General features: G+C 42.4%; 1 pseudogene across 1 annotated transcript in view; it reads left to right on the top strand.

Moving 5' to 3' along the window:
• Nucleotides 1-1885: 1885 nt before the first annotated feature.
• The window catches only part of LOC308057349 (ankyrin repeat domain-containing protein 26-like), a 45775-nt pseudogene continuing 38350 nt past the window's right edge, over nt 1886-9310 (top strand). The window contains exon 1 of the transcript in view: nt 1886-2455. The product of the transcript in view is annotated as an ankyrin repeat domain-containing protein 26-like (transcript). The remainder of the gene's footprint in view (nt 2456-9310) is intronic.

The following is a 9310-nucleotide window of genomic DNA, read 5'->3' as shown; positions in this document are numbered from 1 at the left end:
CCCAAAGTTTCATTCTGTTATGACATGTAGAGTTGTCCAGGTTAAATGTTTGTATGTGCTGGTTAATTTTTAGCATGCCAAATCTAATTTCAACATGTCAATTCGTGTTTGCACAGCAATAGATGACTTGTCGCAAGGAGACTCAATCAGGTAAGACTTTAAACATACCCAGCACATACCTGAGGAATGACTGGAGAGACACAGTACTCATTTTGCTTTACTTTTTAAGAAGCTTGGAGAAAGAGGGGAGTGATGTCAGTTGGCATACTTCTGAGGAAGAACTCGATTTTACTCCCAAGGTATGGTGTATTTACAGTAAATGTCCTATAGAAATAAGTGATCTGAAGGCAAGTTTTCTGGGGGATTGAAAGAAACTACAGTTCTAGCCAATATTGTTTTCTCCTTAGAAGCACTCTCTGACCTGCCAGCCTTTCTTCTGCTGTGAGTTTTTCCTAAAAGACCTTGTAGCTGTGGCAGATCATGCAGCAGATTTGTGGTTTGAGGCAAAAGAGCAATAGGCGACGAGATAAATCACCACAGTTTTATTTGTTCTTGGTCATTTGAGTCAGATTTTAAGTTTATAAGTTACTAATATAACCTGTTCTGTTCTTCCCCAAACACTGTTAATGTTTCCTGTAAATTTTTAGATAGAATCCTAACCGATAAAGGGCACTTTTTAGCGAAGATGTACTGAAATCCTTCATCACTTAGTTCTCCTTTCCTCCTCATCAGGTTACTCAAGAGTGCTCAGTGGATGAGTAACTCAAATGGGTCATGTTTTTTCTTCTATTGAGATGGCATTCTGTGCTTGCACGTAATCTCACACTGCATGTTTTCCCTCTTCTTTTTTTTTGAATGCTTAGGTAGTATTCTTTTTGTCAGCTACAAGCTCTCAGGCCTGCTTTTTTTGCTAGTGTTCTGAAGAATTATTAACTTCTGCAGTGATGTCTGGAACATCTGTTCTGTTGCTCTGGGATTCTGCAGCAATGAGGAACCAGTGTTCTAGTTCAGCCTACTCTGTAATACTGGAGGTGCAAGCATGTTTAGTTTTAACATGATTTCATTTTCTTGCACTGATTTAAATATAAATTATGCATTTTTTGGCATGTTTTTGAAATTTCAGGATATTCTGGTAAGTGTACTTGCAGGGACTAATTAATGCATTAAACCTAGGGTTCTTAACAGTTACTTCCCTTGTGCACAATTGCAAGTAATCATCCAGAAGCTGCGATCTTAAATATAACTGAATTTTACTGAAGTACTACAAATATTAAACCCAGATTTTTAAAACTGCTATGCATGTAACCATAGTTTTGGAAACAATTTTCAGAAGGGTGCCTGCATGGTATTTTGGGGGTGAAATACTCACTGAATTGCATATGTGAGGAGTGTTTTTGTAGTTAGAAGTATAGGATGGAGCCAGCACCTGACCACTATCAAAAGGACAGCCTGATTACATTTAGTGTTCAAGGTTTGATGTGACCAAAGGATTTGTTGTTGTCGTTAGTGTTCTAAAAGAAAATAATCATTTATTTACAGAAGCTGCAGAAGCCAAATTTGACATTGTTAATGAATGTTTCCCAGCAGTTCAGGAAAAACAGTAAGCTATTTGGAAAAGATTGCATAGTATACTAATATATAAAAGTAGATTTGCTAAGTAGTTTTTTAAACAATTCTTTTCCTATAGTAAATGAGAAAAGTAGCATTTTGAAAACACAGCACTTAGGCATTTCAGAAAAAATAAGTCATGCTGTTAAAATGAAGGTATTAATCCCCTCCTAAGCCTTTGTCCCTGGCCAAGTCCTTCCTCCATCCTGCCCATCCTTGACTTGGTTCCTTTTCCAGACATTCCCAGATTACTCCATTAATCTGGTAACATACCTGTTGCCATTTACATAACTCCTTTTGTTGTTTTGACATAACTGCCATGTCTCCGAAGACGGTGAATAATGAAGTATCTTGCAAGTCAGTACCAAAGCAAACTGTCTGTCAAAATCTAAATAATTTGCAAGATAAACCAGAAAGTTGGAACAAGAAAAGCATGATTCAGGCGAAGTTTCACAGAAATGATGACTCCCTTTTTGCAGAATCTAAGATGACAAACTGGAAAAAAGAGACACCTCGGCTTCTCTCAGATAGTTGTGGTCTTAAGGAGAAAAAGTCAAGCTTCAGTAATGGCTTTGAAAGTGATAATAGTTCTTTGTCAGCAGGAAAAAACCCAAGGCTTGAAAGTCAAAGACCAAACTCTGTCTGTCTTGAACATGTGGATGATGAAGATACAGAAGAAGAGCAATGTGAAGTAGATAATAAAGTCTGTGAAGCACCGAAACAAGAAAGTGAACACTTGTGCTTGAATAGGCATGAAGAAAATGTAAGAGCAGCATTTCACTCAGGCACCAAAGTAAGTTATATAAGGATGATTCAATCACAAAGGTATTTTCTAAGGGGAATAAAGGTAAGAACGAAAAGGTAAACTGGATTTCTGTTGATATTTCACGTATATCCATCTTTTGATCATCCTTTTTTTATAATAGAAAATGCCTTTACTCCTAACCAAAGCAGTTTCTTAGGTATAAGAATAATATTGGGCAGTATTTTCAATATTTTTTTATTGGTTGCAGTGGTTTTGCAGGAAAACAAATAGGCAGTATAGTTTTTCTGAAATAAATTAATTTTTTTCTCAGTTGTATGTACAGTTTTTATCTGTCAAGATTTATTGCCATTTAGTAAAATGCCTGGTGTGATGGCTGAAAATGAGGAACGAAAAAGTTTGAGTAAGATTGAGAGCAGGAAGTTAGTGATTTTCCTGGAGCAAAGTAGAGGAAAAGGAGCATGTTCCAAAACAATGTAACTGAAATGAAAGCTAGAGTTAGGCTGACATGAAGAATTGCTTCTCTGGAGCTTTGCAGAGCCAGGGCTAATGACTTAGGGCTAATGTCATTGCTGTCTCCTCAGAGATTCCCATGGAAAAACTGAAGGCCTTGTAAAACAAAGCTCAACAAAGTTTCCCTGTTGTCTTACACAGGAGAAGCATTTTTAAAGTTGTCAATGGGTGGCTAAGAAGGTGCTTGTTTCTGCTATTTCCAGCTGTTTGGTCAATCTCTTTTAGGAAAAATCACCTGAACAGGAAGAAGAGGAGAAGGAGCAGGAAAAGGAAGACACTGGTGAAGGGCTACAAACTGCAGTTGTTGAGGGTGTGAAAAACTCTATTTGTAATGATAGCCATCAAGTCCACAGTGCTTCCAAAGACAACACTGGTGAGAGAAGTGAGTTAGTGAATACTGATCCCAGTTCTTCCTCTATAAATATTAATGCACAGTAAATGAACTGAAATGGTGATTGACTTCTGAAACAGTAAGTTTTTCCCTTGCCTGTGAACCCTAGTGGGCATTGGCAAGGAGGAAAGTAGCTTTTGTTCCTTTTCGTTCGTTCCTGAAGAACAAATTGTGGCCTTGGATTCCAAATGATGCTACATGGAGCACGTGTCATTCTTGGTTTTGTTGCTGTGTTCTCCCTGAAGCGATCAGAACAAAATGCACAGTTGAAAAAGAGGAGGATTAGAGAGTCTTGGGTGTGACAGTGGTATTCCCCTTTCTGGCCCGTACTGTCAGACTGAAAAGTTGTGATTGCTCTTGGCTGAAGCCTGGGAAAGATTTGAGTCGATCTGAGAGAAAGCTGTTCTGTTCCAGTGCCTCACCTTGTCCAGTTTTAAAACGTAGAAAGTCTCTCCAGTGCCACGCTTGAGTGTGCTTGAAAGCATTGCCATGTCAGTCAGGGCTGAGCACTCTGGTACTCACCTCAGGTCTTGGAGCAGGAGGAGAAGGCACACTTTCCACTGTCTGTCTCCAGAGAGTAGAGTGGTGTGGTAGATGTTACCAGAGCGTGTGTAGCTGCTGATCAAATGCTACAGAGCGGGCCTGGCAGAACCTGCTCTATTCCAGGTGTTGTGCCTATACATGCTCTTCTGTCGGTGCATTTTACCATAAGCCTGCATTTGGCACAGTGTGAGTAGTCCTAGCTGAGGCTGGAACCAGCAGTTCCCCTCTGCTAGGACGGGTGCCCTCACTGGTCTCTAGCTCCTTTCCCATTTTTTGTGTGCATGTCTCCACAAGAGCGAATCCTGAATCAGTTTTACCTAACGGACTAGCTTAAAAGAGAGAAATGAAGATAGTTTAATCTGGCCAGGAACCTACTGAGACTGAGCCTTGCGTGTGCCTAGTAGAGAAGAGATTCGGATGTTAGCCCCCTGAGATAGAGACAAGTTGTGTGTTTGGGGTGAGATTTTGGGCTGTGAGCCTCTCCTCCTTTCAATGGCAATGCTTAGGTGTCTACCTTCTGGGAAGGTGCAGGGTAAAAACTGCTAGTCAAGGAAGGTCTTTTCTGGTAGTGCTACAAAAGGAGCATTGTTTCTTGGTGATTTTAGCGTGAAGATGTGTCGGGTGGTGTTTCTATGGTACTTCTTGTACAGTGGATGGTGGTAGTCAGTGGCAATTTCTGGAGCTGTGGACTGGAGAACAGGTGACCTAAACTCTGTATGCCACAGGGCTGCAGCGTGCTGGAGCCTTTTCCTGAGTGTGACCCAAACACGTCTTCAGTGCTGCTTGTAGCTGTGTCAGCTGTTGTGCATAGCCATCTTCTGCTGGAGAGGTGGCAATCCAAAGGAAGTACCATGATGTTGTGTGCTGGGTGTGAAGAAACCCTTGAATTCAACACTCACTCCTTAGTTTGTCCTCAGCAACAGAGCCGCTGTGCATCTTTTGGGTGCAGGGGTGCTGGGGAAAAGCAGAGTGAAATAGAAGGGCTCAGTGTCTCACCTCTTACTGCCTTTGTAGGTGCCCTGACTGCGGTGGGAGCAGAGGAAGAGGAAGATGCTGAATCTCCCTGGGATTCTGAGGTATTTCCCGTGAAGGACACCGGGGTTCCCAGTGGGGCGGGGGTGGGGAGCGAGATCCAGAAGCACTCGGAGCTTGGGCCCTGCCGCGGCTGAGGCTTATTTCCCCTTCTCCTGGTTCTGCTGTATGTTTGTAACTGGGGGCCCTTGAAATACTTGTGCTGTGTGCTAGCTGTTCAGCGAGGCTTGGGATGAAGGTAGGTCGAGCTAATGATTTGGGTCTCATGGCAGCTGGCCCTTGGAGTTGGGTTTCTGGTACAGTATTGCGGCAGTGAAGTTTCTTGCTGCTTAAAATAGTCTGAGCTTCTCAGCGGGGCTGGCGGGATTGTTGCTTTTTCACCACACAACTCTATTCCGCTGACGTGTTCAGTGGTTGCCCTTAGGGTCTGCAGCCTAGATGATGAGCTGCTTTGGGAAAGAGCCTTTCTACCGTTTTGGCCCTTTTTGAGAGTAGCGTTCAACAGAAATACCACACGTGCTGGCTGTGTTTGCCCTTTTAGTTCTTCCTGTCTGTGGGAATGGGTTAGAAGAAAGCGGGCAGAGTCTGTAGCTTACGCCCTCTGACTTCTCTTGTGAGGAAGAAGGAACTCTTCCCCACCCGCTTCTTAAAAATACAAGGCTAAAACGCTGCTGGGTTGTTTTGGGTTTTTTTTGTAGCCTTGGTTTCTGTAAGCTTTGTCTTGCTCGTCTTTGTTCAACCCTTGCAACTGGGAGTAGCAATGTGTTCGCTCCCCACTGCAGGACGTGTGCCTGGGGAACGTCAGCACAAATTTGAGTATCGGGTACCAGTTCAGTCCGAAAGTTGGGTCCCCCCCAGACCTGCAGTTACGGGTTGGCAACCCACAGCTCGAGTTACCGTGTTAATTCTCCCTTGCGGCTGTGCAGTTTGCCAGCGTGACAGACTAGTTTAGATGAGTTGTGAGGTTTTTGCCTAAGATCTGAAAACACACAAGTCTGCTGTGATTTTCCAATATACTGTGTCTTGACGTGCCCTTTCCAAGGGGCTGATCAAAGGCTTTTGTGATTCCATGCTGTGCAAGTTGGCTTAGCAGGAACATTTTGCGTAGAAATGAGTTGAGAATTTGTACCGATGCTCACGCCCGTGTTTTATGCTCTACAGACGGATTCTGAAAGTCCGGAAGAAGGATCACCTGGTGTGTTGCTTCCAGCTGCAGACAGACACGGAGCGCGCTCACGGATTGTTTCAGGGGAGCGCCACACCGGTAACTTCCTGGTGGACTAAATGTTTGTCTGTAAACACGTACAGGCTGAAGTGAGCTTTTATCGATGTCTGCCTTAGGAATGCACTTACGGTGTGGGTGCGCGCTATAGCAATGAAGTGCTTAGTATTTGTTAATTAACACCAGCTGTCACGGCGCTTGCTGGCAAGTTGTAAAGGAAGTTACCTTGTTTGCGTTACGTGTGCCCTTTGGATGTGTTTGTATCTCTTTGGGTTCGGGTTCTTGTGGCATAGTGCTGAAAGTGTATGTGGTTTAGGGCTGACCTGTCTGAACACCTGGACATTCTTGGATGATAACGTAGCAGAAGAAAGCTATGATCTGGCCAAGCACTTTTCCCCCCGTCTTAATTTTTGATACCTTACTGTTACGCTTTGCCTAGGAGCTAAAACGTGACTGAAAGTTCAGGGTTTGTTGTGAAGGGCTTCTGCCTGTAGTTTGCGACGCTGTCTCTTGAGCATCTGGAGTGTAGAATGGCAGGGAAGTTTTGCTGTTGGCGTAGAACTCTCATCTGAAGGATTTCTCCTTTACTAAACGGTCAGTCCTGCTTGTAGTGTAAGTACAATAGAATAGCTGAAGAAGCGAATCCAGTTTTAGTTTAGTAAGCTGGAAGCAAAACTTTAAAAGCTCCTGGGAGCTTGTAAATCCCCTTGCTGAGTAGTTGTCGTGCTTTGTATGATTCTACTGAGAGAAGTTTAAAATCGGTGTAAAAAGGAGGTAAAAGGTGATTACGCTAATCTTTCTAAGGTTTTTCTATACTGCTAGACCACCAAGTTTACTGAAATCAAATGCTGTTTGCTTTTTAACCGTTTTTGTAAACATGAAAATAATGCTGTGGAGCCATTCTTAGTAACATTTCATGCACTTCTTTCATGAGAGGACTCAAACTGTAAGATGACTAAAGCAGAGGACTTGAGAAATATAGGTGGGCCAGTAGATTGTGTGGGTTTGTAAATGATTTCCATGTTGGACAAAAATTTTTTAAAAATTACATATTTGGAACTGTGCTATAAATGCAGATTACAACCAATTGTAATGGGTTGGTTTTTTTCCTTTCCACACAAGCTGGACCCGAACAACCTGATAAGAACTAGTTTGCTTCTACCTCATTGAATGATGTGTATGAGGTGTCTGTGTCTGCACCCACGTTTCCTCTGTCCCATCGATGGAAAGGAAAACACTCCTCAACATTAAACACTTGTAGGATAATCGCAGTCGTAGTGCTGCTGGACTGTTTTACGGTAGTTCGTTACAGCAGACCAGCTTTGGCTTTTGAAATGATCTTTGTAGAAGGCAGGGTTCAGCTCCTCAAAAGAAGTATTTTGATCTTGTTGTGCTAACAAGCATGTCCTTACTGCTTCCTATGGCTTGTCCTGGTTCTGTGAGTATTGTTTCTTAAATCCAAGGCGCACGATGGGAAGCATGCATTGTCCATTTCTTGTATACTGATACAAATGCTGGATGTTGAAGTAGATTGAATGTTAAGTATCGCAGTCTCGATGGAATAAAGCTTGCGAGTAATACTTAGTTGTAGAAACTGCTGATGTTGAATGGAGTGAAAGGTGCCTTCAATTAAATGAAATAACACTTTCCAAAACATTTTTTACCTCCAGGCATTTTGGAGAACCCCGACAATTCCCAGGTAAGTATTTGTTCGTGTCAGACTGACTACTTGTCCTGCTCGTTAAATATTATGTAGTTACTTCAAGTCTGAATTTTTTTTTTTTTTTTTTTTTTTTTTTTTTTTTGTCATTGGATTGTCTTTCATAGCTGAAGACCCCTGAATCTGTTTTGGAAATGAATGAAACCTCTCCTAAAAAAATGCAGCAGAAATCAGGTAATGTTCACGGCATGTAGTTCTGGGTTTAGCTTTGTAATCTTTCTAGATGGGAGTATTTAATAAAGCATCTGATTGATTTGTTTTGCGGATCTGTTGGAGGAATTTGGTTTAGGACACGCAGAAGATATTGAAGGTGTTCATAACAATCTCTTTGTAGTGTTCTTTTATGAACAGACCCATTGTACTTGCAATTTTCTTTCTAATACGAAATGAATGGCTCTAGCAAGGCATCCCGGGAGCAGAAGGTGTACTGAAATAATCCTCGGTGTATGTGTTTGCTCCCTCCTCTAGTCTGCTGTTCAGCACTGTCCATACCCTTCCGTGATGTACGCTTCCTACACCGTACTTGCTGTCATCTCCCCTTTTCAGGCAGTCCTGAAGTCTGCTTTTCTTTCCGTGGCTCACACCCCCCCCCCCCCCCCTCCTGATTGTCTTGGTCCTTTGAGCATGTGCTGTGGCTGATTCCAGGCTAGGGATCTGTAGGCTAGGCTGTCCAGGAGCTGCCCGTGAGCCACAAAGGGTAATTCTTGGGCTCGTGCCGTAGCTGTAGTTTTCAGGAAATATTACTTGCCTGGCTTTATCTCTACCTGCCTGGCAGTTGTTTTGAAACATGTACAAACACGTTCCTCTGAGGCTTCCCTCTCTTGTTTCATGGAAAATGACCAGCAGGCTCAGAGGCAGGGGAGGGAGGTGAGGAAGAGAGACAAGATGGGAGGAAATTAGTGTCAGCGTGTTGTCAGGAATTCTTTTTTCTTTGGAAACAAGGCTAAAGTTGAGGCGGCTAGCTGGTCGGCTATGTATTGGAGAGAGGATATGTAACCTTAATGGGGTTTTTTTGTTTCTTTGTTCTGAGGTTTATTGATTTGTATAGTTGATAATTTGTGTTGTATTTTGTATTAATCACACTTGTTAATCGGATGAGAAACAATTTGCCATTCAGGTTTTAGAGTTTCTACAACTGTCTATTGACAATATAAACCAGAGAGAGGTGAACAGATATGCAGAAAAGTAAGCGGACTTGGAACTATTTGTGTTCTATACTTAGAAGTTACAAGTTCTTTGGCATCTTTGCTTTAGGCGAAGAAAAAAACCAGTATTGTTGTTCTTTTGACAATAATAGAGATGAAACTTCTCTCTAGGAGATGTATCTTCCTCCTTCTCCTCTCGCTCTTCTCCCTCTCCTGTATTTGCAATGGGTAAGCAACAGGTCCTCTCTTGCCCTTTATTTTGCAGTGACAGTGTTCTGGTAAGACACACAAATACTTGTTAGAGGTTGTTCGGTTAAAACTTGAGTTTTGGTTATGTCTGTATTCCACGGTAACGTGAAGTGTAGCCCCACAA

Source organism: Falco punctatus (assembly GCF_963210335.1).
Source record: "Falco punctatus genome assembly, contig: scaffold_42, whole genome shotgun sequence".
NCBI lineage: Eukaryota > Metazoa > Chordata > Aves > Falconiformes > Falconidae > Falco > Falco punctatus.
This window is presented reverse-complemented; position numbering and strand designations above follow the sequence as displayed.